Raw genomic sequence first — 17930 nt, 5'->3', positions numbered from 1 at the left:
AAATCCCCTGAGGGATGTTTTGTTCAACCAGTATTGCTGGCAGCAGCCTTTCTCAGCTGGCTACAATGTAGGGTAATGACTGGGTCATGTATCTATCATGTCTCTGCACAAAAACAGCTTTTGTGATCAATTTTAGCTGCTATAGCAAAGCAATAAAAGATATTTGCATTATTTTCTTTATTGACTTTTTTTTTTTTTTGCTAAAATCCACATGTACAGTATGTTGCATCTCATTGTAGGGTTCAAGTAAAAAAAAAAAAAAACATTCATTCAGTAACTGCTTATCCTGTTAGAGGTCACGGGGGCTGGAGCCTATCCCAGCTGAGATTGGGCGAGAGGCAGGGTACACCCTGGACAGGTCGCCAGACTATCACAGGGCTGACACATAGAGACAGACAACCATTCACACTCACATTCACACCTACGGCCAATTTAGAGTCACCAATTGACCTGCATGTCATCGGACTGTGGGAGGAAGAAAACCTGGAAAAACTCACTCTGACATGGGGACAACATGCGCACTCCACAAAGAAGGGCTCCTCCACCCTGGGTTCAAACCAGGAACCCTTTTGCTGTGAGCCAACAATGCTAACCATTACACCATCGTGGCACCCAAAAAAGAAGCCAAAATGGTCTGGCATTATGGCGTTTTTACTATTTGTATTTAAAACTTAAATGGCTCATTTGAACATGCTGTACCTTAAATTGTATTATTTTTGTCTCTGTCTTAAGGGGACAGATCAACCCAAAATCAAATATACATATTATTCATCTTATCTGTGTTGCCATTTATCAATATAGATTGTTTTAGCCATAGATATGTCTGCCTACTCTTGAATACTGTATAATGCAACTGCACGGAGGACACCATTAACGTTTACATCTCGTGCTGTCATGAGCACAAGCCTTTCATCTATGAGTAGATGCATGCTTCCTTCTGTGTGGTGATACGGTTGGCAGGTGTTGTTTGGGAGGAGGAAATTAGTTCCTACATGAAACTGCTCATGCTGAGTGCCATCTAGTTCCAATTTAATGGAGTGAGGGCAGACATCTCTACAGCAGATATCTCCAACACTCAGCAACTCGCACCAAAACAATATAGATTGATATACAGGTAAGAGGGAAATTATGTATTTTGGATTTTGGGGTGAACTGTTTCTTTAAAGCTGCATAAGTTTGTAATATGTGCAAATAGTATGGCTCTCAGTGGGCAAAGCAATTGTCTGGTCATGTTTTCACTCACTGCCATTGTAGGAAGTGTTGACATAAAGCCTTGTGATATGCAGGCATTCTTTATACATTTACATTTACAGTAACCTGTCATAACTGCCTGGGGATGAAAAGATACTAACAGTATTTTTAATTGAAGTTAGCAGCAGTGTACATGTGTGTACTGATGGGACGTTAACGCCAGGCCAGTATTTATAGGATGGCTTTCTTTACTTCCAAGCTGCCCTGCCTCCTCTCTTGTTGTTCATTTCAGCTTCATTTTGTTTCATATGACATTACTTCTGTCTGTCACTAGAACAACTGCTGAATAATCACTGGCTTCACAGTTATGTTAGCCAAAAGTGAACAGAAAGCAGACTGTATTTTCCACTGGTGACAAAGCTCTGCAGAACAATGGGGCTGAAACTCCAGCGACATAACTTTCTTCACATTTTCTTCCCACACACTTGCAATATTAAATATCTTGCAGAATAAAGTGTTTTGTTAATTTTAGCTAACTACAGATGTGGCTGTATGATCATCCAATAAAAGCATGTAAGAAAAGAAAGTGCAGGAATATGCACCTTATCCACACATTGAGGCTTTGTTGAGAGATAATATTCTAAGGAGAAATGTAAATCATTTCTTCAACAAAGTCACTGTCATGGTTCTAATTTCATAATGTGTCTAACTCTAACATGTTTCACAATACCGTCAGGGGATTTTTCAAAGCTAATGCAACAAGTGGAAGCAGAGATTAAACAATAAGAAATCACTCTAACTACAGATCTAAATATCTTGTTGATGCTGACATTTTTACAATCGAAGCATTTAGAATAATAAATGTGTGATTGTAACAGACTAAATTCACTGCCATTCTTCCCACACAGCAGATGTTTGTCTACTTAACTGTCATTTAATCTGCTGAGATTGACAATAAAACTACTTCTTTCATACATTATAGTACAGTTAACCTAATTAAGAGTTTAGCAGAGGATATAGGAGGATGTGATTGCTGCACAGTTACAGATGGGAGGTATTTCCCTACACTCAAAGGAGGGTAACAGACTTGTTTAAAATGAATCAGTCAGTTTAAACAGCAGTTACTTATTAGTAAAAAAAAAAATCTGTCTTTGTAAAAAGATTTCACAAGAACCACTGGGAAGCAGTGGTGAAGGATGTATTCAGACATTTTACTTAATTATAAGTAGCAATACCACAATGTAAAAAATATTCTGTGTAGAGTAAAAGCCCCTTATTCACAATCTTACTTGAGTGAAAATATACAAGTATTAGCAAAATGAACTGGAATGAATTAAGAGTAAAGTAGTTTAATACATGACAATGTATCAAATTTTAAAAATTGATTTTATAACATTAAATAGACTTTTTTTGTCCAAAAGAAGTACAAAGAAGCATTTAATAAAAGTACACAAGTAAAGAACCCCTAACTCTAAAACAAACTGCACTTGATGGGAGTTAAAGTAAAACTACTACAACTGTTTTCATGTTTGTTTTTTAAAATATGTATGTATAACATTGTGACAAAAGCCCAAAATATGACTAAAAGTACCAGCCAAAATTCCCTTTGGCTACACAAGGCATACAAACATGTAACTGGGTGCAATTATTAATTGAATTGATAATAATATCACCCTTTCTATCATACATTCATTTTTATTTCAGTAAAAATAGTAGAATTAAGTAGTATTTTTTTCTCAAAAGCAGGTTTATTGTATTATTTTCAACAGGTTGCGAACTAAAGGACTCTGGTGGTATAATGCAGCACAACAGACATATCCAAACACAGGCTCAAACACACACACACACACACACACACGTATACTTATGCCACTTTTGGGGAAATAACATAGACTTACATGCATTTCCTGGATCTCTAACCTTAAGCCTAACCACTATCTGACTTATCCTTGCCCTCACATCAAACTTCCTCTAACCCCACTGACCTTAAAATCTGTTTTTTCCAGAACTGGGGACATGGCTTTCTTTTGTCCCTGAATGGGCAAACCATTTCCACTAGACTGGTCTTGAGTCTGGTGTGAATCCCTGAAGGTAACTTAAGTCACAAACAAACACACAAATAGACACACTCTTCATTCATTCACACATTCAGTTCCGTCATGCACACAGGTAAACACACACACACACACACACACACACACACACACACACACACAAAGACACACACAAACAGAGTCTGCTCGTCCTGCTCTCTCCCATGGGTCTCTGTTAAAATTGACCTTCTCTGCCTTTCATCACAGGAAAATATCACCCTCAAAGAATAATAAGGCCGCCAGACACATTAATTAGAGAGCATCTATTTAGATAAACGTCTGAGTGAGACACACACAGACATAGTGAGCAGGAATATGAGGGAAGTTATTAATATGCACTATGAAAATAATTGCACACACATCTAATATATGGAAATGGCACCTCTTTATTTGCAAATATTTTTGCCTTCTATAATTTTCATGTTACTATAGATTGGAATGTGAGACTTGCAGGCTTATGTATTTCCTGTTTGTGTCATCTTGGTTTATTATGGGTATATCTATGTATATTTATACTATTTGTTATGAAAAATGTGACTTTGGAAGAAGTGTTTCCTGTGTTTTAATATCCAGCTTGCAAAGCAGCGTCTCGCTCGGTCAGTCAAAGCACTCTTTGGTTTTCCAGCATTGTATAGATGTACTGAGCTTCAGTGTTCCTCAGGCTAGGACAGCAACATGTTGTAATTGTCCTGGTTTGGTGTGTGTGCCTCCTGCAATACACGCAGCTGGTGGGGAAATGATGAAAATGAAATTTGAATCAAGTGACAGCTCTAGAGAAAAGTATATACAACATGTATCACTCTTTTTCCTTCCTGTCACAGGTGTGTGTATACGAACACGTATGCACCCGTCTGTGTATGCATGTAATGGCATGTCTACATGTGTGTGTTTTTGTGCATCTGCAGGAGTTCTTACATGCATCCATGTACATGTGTGTGTGTGACCCTCTGTAAATAGGATTCTGTGCTCCATCTGGTCTCAGACAGAATAGTTTGAGGCAGCGTCTCAATCAGAGCTGCAAATTGGTGTTGTTCTCATGTCGGTGCTGCAGCTGCCCGGCCCTCAGCCGCAACACATGGGCCGGGATCAGCTCTGCTCACACTTTCTCTGACAGCCAGCTGAAAACAGCCCTCTCATGCATCATTTGCCTTTGCTTCATGTATGCAGTTGTTTTTTGATAACCAAAACCCTCGCAGTGTATGTTGAGGATTCTGTGCGGAACACAAATGGGACAAAAAATCAATGTCCTTGATAAACTTCTGCCTTAAAGAATGAAAGCTCCTGCTCACACACGCATGTATTTCTCCTGGTCTTGGTTATTCTTTCGCTGCTTTCAAGTGCTGTTGGAAAAATTTCATTTATGTTGACATTAATTAAAGTGGTAACTATGACAAGGAAAGTGGGAGTTTTCTGTCATACCTAAGATGCAGAGCCATGACATTTAAGAGCCAGTAATCTGACAGGAATTGTCGTGTATTTAATTATATGCCATTATGGTTTTGTATGCCTATTATATGTTTTATTGCTTATTATGTTAGATTTTATTGGTGAAAAATTAAGGGGCATTTTATCTTTTGTTCTGCTGCTAGAGCACAAGTAGTTTGTTGCCACCAACATCCAAATTTTTGTCTGTTCTTTGAGCAACAGGTCACGATTGATGGTGTATGCTTTTCATAATTTTCATATTCATTTTTTTTTTAATTATGTGAACATTTGAATTGTTGCTTTAGTAATGTTCATTTACAACACCTCAGTCAGCTTTAGAGCAGCCGTCAGTATCTACAGACAAGTTGTGTTATTTGTGTGTAGTCGAGGCAGGGGGTAACATGTTGGTTACCAAGGCGACAGGAAGATCTTTTCCCTGTATTTTTTTTTTGTTTGTTTGTTACAGCAGGAAACAGGAAGACTTCATCAACTCTGGATGACCCCACAGAAACACAGGTGCAACATATTTCCTTTCTCTTTCTTGTTCTTTCTCTGTCTCTCTGTCTCTCTCTCACACACACACACACACACACACACACACACACTCACTCGTGCATAGTGCTGGGGTGGTTAGCTGATTCATTGATTGGTAGATCAACAGATAATTAATAGGCAACTACTTTGATTGTCATTTATTCATTTGTTATATTTTCTGGCAAGTGTGCCGGGCAGTCCTTCCAGCTCCAGCTTCTGTGAGACTGAGTGTCTGAGTTTTGGGAAGTTGTGACATGCTTTTTTGCTGCTTTTATTACATTTTATGGACCAAAGACTTCATAGATCTCTGTAATTGTAAAACATTATTACAAAAGAGTGAGGGCTATATATTACTTTTTGCTGGAGGGAAGGTAGTGTTAATGTTTAGGAAGAGAGGGGGAGGTATTCTCATTTTTACTACTACTTTTACTTTCCCCAGATTTAATTACTAGATTTTATTTATATATTTTTAATATATATTTTGCTTTTTGAATATTTAAAATTAATAAGATGATGCACATCACACATCACATCACAGCATACACATGAATGCATTTTGCATAATATGCACTAATATGCATTAATGCATAATACAGTCATGATTAACTGTCATTGTTATAGCTAACAGCATTCATTCTCTCTTTCACTTTATTCTGCATAAAAAAAGTCAACTGTGTGACAAAGTTAGCCTTAAATATAAAGAGACGTGAGTGAAAGAAAGAGGGTTAGAAGAGAAAGCAAGCACAAAGTGTAATCCATTTATCAACACACTGTCAAATATGTGTGACTCTAGGGTTAAAGTGCTCTGACCTCCTTGCAAACTGTACCCTCTAGTACCACTGTACTGTTTACTTCATTGCTCTGACATTTCCACCAATAAAAAACAAAAGGACAGACATTTCCTGGGCAGCGATCTGTGTGTGTCACTCACTCAGAAACCTGATTACAGCACCTGATGGAATTATCATATTTACAATAAGACCTTTCCATTATAACGCTCAGCTATTGTGCCTCAGATAGCTGCAGTACGTGATGAAATACAACACCGGCAAGATGCAGACAGTAAATGCCAGACCAATTTGACAGACGGGGAGGAAAAAAGCTGAGATAGATGCCTGACAAAATGAAAAATGAAATGGAAAAATGAGCAAAATGACACAGTGATTGTGATCTGAGGTCTCAGGTTTATATGCATATTAAACTGAATAGCAGATCAGCAGTGTCGTGTGGGGCTTACAACATTTAAGACAAAGTTTAAAAGCTGTATTTTTTATGAGATTCTCTAAAATAATTACATGTATTAATGGGAAAGATGTGTGGGCAAAAGGAAATGAAAGGTTACACTCTCAGATACCTCTTAACCAAGAAGACTCAGGAAATGTTTAACATGCCGCACTCTGGTTTGGACCTTTTCTTGGCTCCGTGCCTCATGAGTGTAATTTGGATGAGTGCAGCTCGCTTGCCTTTGGGCTCATTAACAACAATATAAACAGTAATTACTGTGATCGCCTAATTAATTCATTTAAAAATGCTGCACAGCGTAAAAGGCATGAGCAAATCTTTTCTGCAGATAACAATTTTACGGAATCATTGTTGACATAATCAGCAATTTCATGTTCCAAAATACAACCGAAAATAATTAAAAACTTTTTTTTTGTCCTATTTTACACATTTACTCTTTTATTATTCAGATTGCCTCCGCTTTTCTTTCCCTTTTCACTAAGCCTGCTTTCTGTGAGTTATCCTTCTCTGATCCTGTCTCTGTCTGCGTGGCAGCGCTGCAGTCCTGATAAATGTAATCCTCCCCTCTGGACACATTCTTTTGTTTTTGGGCCATTTTGAGGCTTTCCTCTGATCACCAAGCTCTACTTATTATAGAATTCTCTGCCTTCATTCTGCGGGTTTTGTTGAGGTAAAGAATGGTCATTTGGCCCTCAATTGTCCATTAATTCTATCTACTTTATTGGCTAGTTAATTGTGATTAACAGTAATTAAGATTCAGCTGAACAAAAAGTGGATTTGTTGTGGCTCGGCACAATGAATGATGAAATCTTTACATTTCTTCTGCCACACCCTCATCCTACAGAGATTTTCTCCTAACACAATGTTTCAATTAATCCAACCATTAAGCAGCATAGATATGTTCCATGATAACTTGTGATTATGCTTTCGATCTAAAAGATCAGCTCATATGAAATTCCCAGAGCAATGTTTTATGTTAACTGAAATTCCAACAACATTTAACATACATCAGATTTATAAAAAATATATATATATTTTCTATCACAAAATCTATATATTTTTTAAAATTCAGTGCTTTAATGGAACAAACATCAGTGTATAAGATGAAACCACAATGTTCAAAGCATGTGACAAAGTGCTTTATGTTACAGGCGCAGTCCTCTGACCCTTCAAAACCCCAATTAGTATTCCTGCAGAATTTATTGCCACGCCTGGCATCACTTCTTGTTGATTACCTCTCTACTCATTAAAGTGAGAGCAGATTTATGGACAGATTTGACTGATGCATGGGTGAGGGGGGGAGAAAATCTCACTGTGTCAAAATGGTGACAAATGTATACAGGATCCAGTGCAGTGTGGCTGATGTTTTAAAAAGTGCCAGAGATTAATAAGTATCATTATTGTTGATCTTAAACAAAGGCAGGGGTTACATGGGGTAAGCTGCTCTACCTATACAGACCAGTAACAATATCTGAAGTACAAAAAGAAGCCTCTCATCCACACATACAAACACATGCACACTGTTTTCTTGATGTAGGTATGCTATGCAAAATCTATGGTCATATGTGGCTAAATTGGTCCCGGGCCACCATTACAGAAACTATAACTGACATGCGCAAAGAAAAATATCTGTGGAACAGAATGAATGTGATACAGTAAAATGAATGAATGAATGTGTGAGTCTTATTTTGTCTTGTGTTACAGTAAGTGAGATACAGAAAACTGGAACATACTGTGAAGCACAGCACTTGATCACCACCTGCTGGTGTAAATCACTATACCATGCTCTGTCTTTAAAACAGATTGAGTGATTGATTGATTGATTGATTGATTGATTGATTGATTGATTGATTGATTGACTGAAAATGCTGGACACATATGGCAGTGACAGCTTGGATATTCTTTTGCAAAACTCATCATCACCTGTTGAAAAACAAAGATATTCACTCAGGAGTATGGACAGATTATGAGACAACGGGTTTTTGTTACAGCCGGGCACTAATGCACAGACTTGAAAAAAAGGTCCCCCCCTTCAGGAGCAGAGCAACACCACATGATATGGAGTGTCATTTGTAGTAGTGTTGTCTCTCATTGCAGGTGAACCACTGCTGTCAGATCCTGCTTTTAGTTCAAAAATGAACTAACCCTAACCTAACTAACCCTAACCCTAGCTTCAGTATTTAGGTATTGCTGATGATAAGGAGAAGCTGTCATACTCCTGTCCAAAGCTCTTTGCCACAGCACATCCTCTGCACAGGTATCATACTAAATACTACAGCATATGGATGGGAACGATTTCAACACGGATCGTGATTTAGAAAAAAACAAAAAACACACAAGAAGTTGATTGTGGGGGAGTCAGTGGCTTAGTGGATAGAGCAGGCGCCCCACGTACAAGGCTGTTGCCGCAGGGGCCCTGGTTTGACTCCAGCCTGTGGCCATTTCCTGCATGTGCTCCCCCTCTCTCTCCCCCCTCACATTTGTCTGTCCTGTCAATTAAAGGCTAAAATGCCCCGAAAAATATCTTAAACAAAAAAAAAAAGAAGTTGATTATGGTGAATTTCCATTATTAGAATAAACGCTGATATTGTGTCCAGTAGCACCTACTCCTAGTGGACTAATAATAAAAGAGACTCTGCATGAACAGGCTGTATACACGACAATATATATATATAAAAAAAAGAAGTCAAAAGATCAATCTTTTGTTTTCATATTGAAAGATGAAAGATGAAATGTAAGACAAAGTGATTCCAGTATGTTTCAGCGTCATTTCAGGTGTTTTAAGCATTTTTTGATTATTAGCTGAATAATATCGTGAATCATAACTATTTTGGCCAGGATAATCGTGACATGAAATTTTCATATTGTCCCTTGCATACAGCACACTATACAAATTATTACAGAAACCATGAAGTTCAGCCTGGGATTTTCTTAAGGCAGAGCTATTAGGCTGTTCTGATTTAAACTGCTTTTTGTATTTTGATGTAACATTCCTTTAGTCTCAGTATGCCAGGCAGCAATATGAAATGAAATGATAGATTAAACTAACAAATTTTGGATGAAATATTGAATTTGGCAGGTACACTGAATATCAAGACTCTGACAAGAATCAGGACCAAAATAACATGACCAGAAGACATCCATTTTTAACTGAGCTCTGTGACTTTTTAACAAGAAATGTTAACAAAGGCTCTTGCCAAGAAGCTCCCTGACCACTTGGGCCCGTGAGTCTGTGCCCTGCGGGCCTGTTCAGTTATCACGCCATGCTTTGGAGGGATTTCCAAATAAAAACATGTTCATACGCTACATACTGGTAACAGAAACATCAGATGCTACAAAGTACAGAAGTCCTGCTTTAGATACTATTTTGGTGAATGGTTGGGGTTTCGCTGAGACTCAGTCTGAGGTGTTAAATCAACTCACTGGTCATTATTAAATGTATGTGTGAGTCTTCTTTGTGTTTGACCATGCAGTTTTTATCTGTTTGACATTGTGGCATTCTAAATATTTGCGATTTTTGTCATTTGTGATAATCTTCCATAAACTACCTGTGAAATCATCAAATGTTTCATTGGTAAAACTGTCCTCAAGAAAATGATATTTTTGTAAGATTAAAGCACTACAGGTGAAACGATGCCCTACCTTCCCTGGTTGTCCACTAGATGTCGGTAGAGTCATATACAATATATATACTATAATGCAATACAGCTTGAGATGGCCAGAGAGGTGGAATTGACAGAACTCTCACTCTGCTCTGCTTTTTGGATACCACAAATGTACAAAGATGTGGATTGAACATAACGCCTCCAGCAGAGTGGGGGATTAAAATGCCGATTGTTTTTCAAAATAACTACCATACGTGTCGTGATTTATAAAATGTCTATTGGCAAACTTTATGCCATGTCCGATGGCGCATGCGTTATGAAAGACAGAGTTTTGTAGACCGGAAGAGGAGCCAGTTTTCCTCTCACGCAGCACATCTTGTTTATATTCTATCTTTGACCTAACTCTCAACACTCTGACACTTGTTGGGATACATGTGTTCCTGAGAGTGTTGCCCTGCACTTTACCGAGTTACCGGCAGATGAAGAAACCTCCTCTGGTAACATTTCTAACCTAAGTGGATTCATCTCCTGTTTGAGGTTGGCTATTTTTCGGCATTTATAGCTCTTATTAGCGTGTTATTGTAATATATAGCTGTGTTAAGTTACGTTATGGTAAACTGGTTAATTGTGCGACCGAGCATCTTCTTTACCTGGGTGAAACGAAAGCGGTCTCATTAAAATGACTTCCAGATATAGACCTACTATAGTTTATAAAACGTTTAGCAAGCTAATGCTACTTTTCTCAGTTATGTACAGCAGCTGAGGTTAACACACAATTGACCGTGTGTAGCTTTGCTTTGGCGCATCCAAAAACTGTAGCATTTTAGCTCGCTATGCTAGTTGAGCTTTGTAGAGTAGAAAGCAACTTCTTCCCTTGACTCCGTGTGGATGCCACAAGGTTTACATGTTCCGCAGGTTTTTATTCATTTGTTATTACGTGTGCCAGGTTTATGAACACGTATTATGCTCTTATTAATATGTATTTACAAATGCTGTAGAGATTTCCGAAGGTTGTGCTTTGGGCGGATACAAACCAGAACAACAAAACCTCTTAAGCACACAAACCGTTTCCTGTGCCTTAGACAGAAAGTGTGGAGGCATGTAGTTTGTATTTGAGGTGTCTGGGTGTTTCATGTAAAGCAGGAATTTCCTAAAGAGTTTCTCAGGAACCCAAGACCACACAGAGCAATGTCTGAAATGATGTAACGTAAATACCTTGCTGTTAGTGTATGTGTTTTGCAAAATCACAACTGTGCACTGTTGTACGCTAAAAATGAAAGTAGTCACCTTGCCTTATGCTATAAGCAAACTAGTCTTAATAATAATAATACTGATTATAATACTAATAATGGATTGCTGCAGACTGTCAGGACCATGAACCCATTTTGAACTACATGTAAATTGAAGTGTAGTCTGGGTAAATACAGTGGTGGAAAAAAGTTTTCGGACACCCTTAAAATTTTACACAATCTCAAATATTATCATGAAATATTTGTGGAAAAATCTTTTTTGTGTTTCAAAAGGTGTGGCTGCATTAGACAGATACAAACAAATACAAATTATATTTTTTTGTTTATTGTTTACAAGAAAAACTAACAGAACTAAATTCTTGACAGTTTCAATATGTCAGTTCTCAACATTGTCAGTATCCAAGTCAACAAATAACAGAGAATGTGTTCAAAACTGAACAAAAAATAAATAAACCATCACATCATCAAATTAATATTTAGTAGTCCTGCCATTGGCACGTAGTAGAGCTCTAATCCTGGCTGGCATGTTCCCCACGAGCCTTTCACACTGTTGAGGGGTAATCTTGTCCCATTCTTCTTGAATTACTGCTTTTAATTCTTCTAAATTCTTTGGTTTATGCTTTGAAACAGACCTTTTGATAATCCACCACAGATTTTCAATGGGGCTCATGTCCGGGGATTGAGCTGGCCACTCTAAGACCTGGATACTGTGCTCCTGCAGCCGAGTTCTACTGGCCTTGGATGTGTGGCAAGGGGCATTATCTTGTTGAAACATCCAGTTTTTACCTCGACAGAACAGTGCACGCGCAGAAGGGAGCATGTGGGTTTCGAGAATGGTACAATACTTGGTAGAGTTCAATGTGCCATCACAGACAGTGAGATGACCAACACCAGCAGCACTCATGCATCCCCAAACCATGATACTGCCTCCACCATGCTTGACAGTAGGTACTGTACATGCTGGAGATAATGCTTCGCCTGGCCTTCTGCGTACCCTCACATTAGCAGGAGGAAGATAAAGCTGGAAACTGGACTCATCTGACCACAAAATCTTCTTCCAATTCCTGGCTGTCCAGTTCTTGTGTGCCTGGGCCCAACGACGCCGGGCTAACCTCTGTCTCTCATTGATCAGGGGCTTCTTGATAGCCTTGTAGGACCTTAAGCCATGATCTAAAAGTCGGCCACGTACAGTGCGGGTGGAACACTGGACACCAGTTTGGTTTGACCACTGCTGCTGAAGCTCCTGTGATGTCATTCGGCGGTTTTGCCTGCACATGCGGATCAGGATGCGGTCATTTCTTGCTGAAGAAACCCTTGGACTCCCAGATCTTGGTTTGTCTTCCAAGCTGTTGGTTCGTCTGTATTTCTGTGTGTATCCAACTGCTGAAGGACTGCATCTGCACTTCCTGGCTATCTGGCGGCAGCTGTACCCTTCCTGGCTGAGAATCTTTATCTTCAGGCGTGTTTCCTGCATTAGGTTCCTTGTTTTAGCCATTTTTGTGCCTGAAGAACTTTCAAATGTGCTGGCTTTATGTAGACACGAAGCTTGGCAACAAAAATTGTGTCTTTTAATAAAAAGAACGACCTTCATCACTGGTACCAAAATGACCCAATACTCAAAATTTCTCATGTATTTTTATGGAACCAATCAATTTTAAGTTTTTAATGGCTTTTTTAGGATTTATTTAGTATTTTGGCTGTGACTGTACTAAAAGAAATTGCACTTGAAGACCTAAGAGTGATTCTTAATGCAATATTTCACAAATGCATGGGGTGTCCGAAAACTTTTTTCCACCACTGTACATTCCCTTCAGAGATTTTGTAAATCTCTGCATTACAGAGATGTGACACTTAGATACAGCAGATAACTGCTGTCACAAAGTTGGACCACAACCCAGTAAAATAGTTTTAAATGAATTTATTAAATGCAATGCAATGACATCAGCAGCTTTGATTAAAATTAATTGTTTATATAAGACCCTAGAGTAAGAGGCATCAATCAGCCGGACCTACATATCTGCCAAGTTAGCTTTTTACAAGTTTATTGGTATCTGTGTGTATGTCTGTTGATAACCAACAAAAAAATTACTGTAGAGAAATGCCCATTTACAAGGTTTTAGGTAATTTAGTTATATCAGTTTTATCATGACATAGTTTGTCCACCAGGGAGCAACTGTAAATTGTCCTGCATAGTATGTGTATTGGTGAAGGTTCTTGGGGTTTTTAACTCACAAATATTGATTTCAGTATCAATATTGTTTGTACTATATTAGCTGGTGTCCTCAGTTAATCTGCTGATTATTTGACAAATAACTTATAATCATCTGGCCTACAAAACATCCAAAAATATTTAAAAATGCTCATTATAATTTTCTTAAACCCAAAATAACAAAAATACTCAGTTTCCTATGATGTTAGACAAGCCACAGTCTTCGCTGTGGAGATGCTGGAACTGCCAAATATTTATCTTTTTTTTATTTTTACCTGAAAAATGTCAATTGTATATCAGTTTAAAAAGTGGCTGCAGGTTCATCTTTTATCAGCCACCATATCCGGCTGCAACTTAATGTTTCAGCACAGTTAAATTGATTTAAAAACACCTTACATTACATCACTTACATCTCTGCTATGGAAGTTACAGTCCGTCCATTGCCGGAGCTAGTGGGAATATTACTCTCTTATATAATCTCTCTTTTATGGTTACAGAACGTGTTTACTTAAAATACTGCCTACACCACTATCTGCAAGCAGCGACTGGTATTGCAGCTTAACATTCTTGGGTTATGTTAATTAATTTCCCTCAACAGTCAGAAACAGTTTCTCAGCACATCTCTAAAAATCTGTCAGTATGATTACATGTTTTATATCTGTAAAACATCTGGTCGCAGTACTAAGGAGGTGTTGGTTGGTGGAGATCATAACAAGAAAGCGGTGGTAGCACCCCCCTGATGGATGTGCAAAGTAGATTTCTCACCTTATCTCCTCAGTTTATTACATGTTCGGGGAGCCAGATGAGCCGACATCTGGGGCAGGTCACACATCATCAGGCAGCATGGCATTCCTGACAGCTGTAGTCAGCGTCAACAGGCTGAGGAGGTAGGGCTTAATGGTAGATTTGGTCAAATTTTATCACGGGGATTATGATGGAGATAAAGCTTCTTTATTCAGTCAAGCTACCCTGTTTGTCAAACTGAGCTGCAAGTGAATGATAGGCATGTGTCTCAGCTGGTACTAAATTGGTACCTGTTCCTTGTCAGAATAAAAATATTGATAAGCTCTGGGACAAAAGGTGCTGCTTCCCGTATTTATGTAATGTTAATTTATTCTAACATAGCTGACATGAAGTTCCTAACTGTCCCCTAATGATAATGACAAAGCTACTATTGTCAGGCAAATATGTTTGAAGTTGTGTAACTGTGCGTTTAAATTCTGTGCTCTTCAGTCATGGTTGACAGGGCAAAACACTTAGATGTGTGGACTCACTTTACTGAATTTGATGAAAATGCAACTAAATGCAAAGTTTTTAGATAGATAGGTGTGTTTAGAGATGGGATAACACCAGCAACTAATGAAAAATCGAGGTAACACTTGTTATTGTTATAAAAATAAGTCTGTGGTAAGTACAGTTGGCATCGGTTTTAAGCAGGGTGGGAAATTAGCACCAGCCGTCAGCCAAATGCTGGTAAAATACCAAAACCAATTCACTCACAAGCCACAAAAGCCATGGTAATCTGTTGAGTGGCAGGTACAGTTTAGAATCCACCAGCCTAAGTGGAAGATGGACAGAAAAGTTCATTTCCAACCCTGGTTTTAAGCACTTCTGATTTATTTCCTAAATAATTCCATAGACAACATCAGTGAAGCAGCAGTAATATAAATAAGATTATCAAAAAGAATTGGAATTGACAAGCGGTGTCAGGGATGGATAGCAAAATGACCATTTGTATATCAGTTACTCATCAGGCGTTACCTTGAATTTGTTACCTTGAATACATTTTCCAGCCTTAAGTGTTGGCCGTGCATGAGGCTGTTTTGTTTTAAATTCTGATGTTTAGAGAAAATGCATGCATTTGGGAAGTACTGAGCATATGACTGGATAAATGAGACTTGGATTATACTGTACCAGTTGTGTGAGAGTTTGTAAACAGATGTTTTGATAAAGCTTTGCTGTTAAGTGTCAACCCAGTTTACTTCAATTCAAGTTTTCTTCATGAAGTCAAGGTAACACATGGGGAGCAATTATTATACAAATGCTCAATTTGCAGGTGAAATATTCCTGTAATACATATAAGGTTCCCATTTTTCATTTGGTTGGCTATGTTCAACACCTGGATTGAAACCCGTTTCACATATAGATTATGCTGTTCCTCCTCCTCAGGGTGAAGGTGCTTTAAGGATAGCGTTTATTGCAAGACCTTCAGTGCATGGCGAGCTTGGATTTTTCCGATATTATCTTTTAAATTTTCCCTTGTGCTTTTTTTTTTTTTTTTTTTTCTTTTTTTAAATTTGCCAGCCATACTAAATAATCTCAAGAAGTGTGGAGTAGTCAGTAAGCGTCTGAGCAGCTTTAATAGAGCAAATACACTGAGGCTGTGATAAGAGCCAGTCATACAGTAACATAATCCAAGCTTTGCCCTCAGTCAGTGTTTCCTCTGACCCTGTGTATGAACTCTAAATCAAACCCTGAACCATGCAGGCCACATGTCTGGAGCTCAGTCAGTGATATACAACCACCCACTGACCTACTCTGTACCGGACGTTTGTGCATACACATTTATGGATAAAAAACAAACATAAACATACACACTACAGTATATATGTCCAGAGGTCAAATACAGTAAGTGCATAAACACTGGTTGTTTTACTGGTTAATTGAATCCCAGTGTGACATCCAGTCTGGCGGTAAAGCTGAGGGTAAAAGATTGTGTCTTTTGTCATCTTTCTCCAGGTGCTGTTAACTTTCAGGTCATTGGTAGATAGGGAAGGACACTGTAGACCTAAAAACTAGACGGAGTGACCCGGCAGTCTGAAACCACTTACCTGGGCTGCAGGCGTCCACACGTTCCACCTGGTGAGTCACAGAACCACACCAGCTGAATAAGTTATTATCTCCATGTCTTATAGCTTTTCTGCAGTTGTCAGATTCTGTAATTAAGTGCACGAGTGTGAACATATGACATCAGTGTTGGACATCAGCCTTGATATTAGGCAACAGCTGCAAACATTAGAGATTCTCTGGGGCATCCCACAGGACATTGTAAAAGATTGATTTCATGACTGTAAATGTATCTTAATTAGGGCAGCAGTGATTACTTTTGTGTCAACAATTACATTGATCGTGGCTGAGCTTCATTTCAACACATTGCCTTCTACACTGCATTTGTTAGTAAAAGCTTTGGTAAGCGCTGTGGTCTCAGAGCATGGGCTCTCGCCACAAACCACAGACGTGCAGTTTATGTGAACTGCCTACAGGTGTGTGATGTCTGTTTAGTGCTACCCACTATGATAGGCTGGCCTCATTCCCAGTGTATGCCCTGCAACCCCAAAGAGGATAAGCAGAATGGAGTATAGAAGCTTTTTCAGTCACTGCCTGTTAGATATAGAGACGTACAGCTTTTCTCACTGCCTCATTGTGTAACACTATTATATCTGTGTTTCTTTGTTTCCTTTTGTATACCATGACTCAACTGTTGTTTATAAAGCTAGTTTACTTCATCTCAGGATTATTTCCACTAGGTATTACAATATAGGAATGGATGTACTGTGCATTTTGCTTATGGCTCTGGTACTGCAATTGTGTATTTTTAAAATGGGCCATGTGAGGCAGCAATGTTCATTTTGCACGTAGGTGTATACATATCTCTAGTTGTGTGGTCCCACAAGGGATGGGTTCCGGTTGTCGGTATCATTTTGGATCCAGTTCCCAGTCAGCAAAATGCCTGGATTTGTTAAGCTCAAATGCTAATGAAACTCTTATCAAAGCTTTCATCTCATTTTTTACTAGATAAGGGCAGTGAAAAATGTATAGCAGGCAGGCAGGCTTCTTATTGTTTGTTGTCTGTCGCCATTACTGGGGGCTAAAATGAAAAGTGTTGTCTGGTTAATGTGCTGTCTGCAACTGGTGTCTGTATTCAGCTAAAGATTGTTTGTGAGTAAAGACATATAACTTTATGACACTGTACTACTGTGAGTTGCCTGACTGGTTTTGGAATCCAGCAGGGACGAGGGGTGACTCTTCTCTACAGAAATGATCAGCTGATCACAGTTCAGTTCAGTTTTTGGAGTAAGGAGCTTTTGAAGTACAGTATGCTAAAGCTGTTCATTGAATGAAGATGCATTTAATTTACATTTCATTTATTATGATGCTCATTGGATCTTTCAACTTTTATCAGGTTGTAGGTAGAGACTAAACAAAACTAGTGTTTCTGCCTTCTCAGCCAACAAAAGGTCACTAAACATATTTGTGTTGTAGTTGTTTTGTCCTTTAGTCTCCTGAAAGTTGTCAGGATGTTGAAAGCAAACCTAATAAGATTTAATATGGATCTCAAAAGGATTCAGACTCGAAATATGTGGATTTCATATTGGATTTG

At 38.5% G+C, this 17930-nt stretch overlaps 1 protein-coding gene across 2 annotated transcripts in view; it reads left to right on the top strand.

Annotated features, from left to right (window-relative positions):
- Nucleotides 1-10455: 10455 nt before the first annotated feature.
- The window catches only part of ncalda (neurocalcin delta a), a 97010-nt gene continuing 89535 nt past the window's right edge, over nt 10456-17930 (top strand). Inside the window, exons 1-2 of one of the 2 annotated variants that reach the window (XM_078171993.1) lie at nt 10456-10587; nt 16289-16411. The gene's annotated coding sequence lies outside the window, so the exon portion shown is untranslated. Of the gene's footprint in view, nt 10628-16288; nt 16412-17930 lie in introns of both variants that reach the window. The other variant, XM_033640521.2, reaches the window with a different exon arrangement.

This window comes from Epinephelus lanceolatus, chromosome 10 (assembly GCF_041903045.1).
Source record: "Epinephelus lanceolatus isolate andai-2023 chromosome 10, ASM4190304v1, whole genome shotgun sequence".
Taxonomy (NCBI): Eukaryota; Metazoa; Chordata; class Actinopteri; order Perciformes; family Serranidae; genus Epinephelus; species Epinephelus lanceolatus.
The sequence above is the reverse complement of the archived record's forward strand: the minus strand, read 5'-3'. Positions and strand labels throughout refer to the sequence as shown.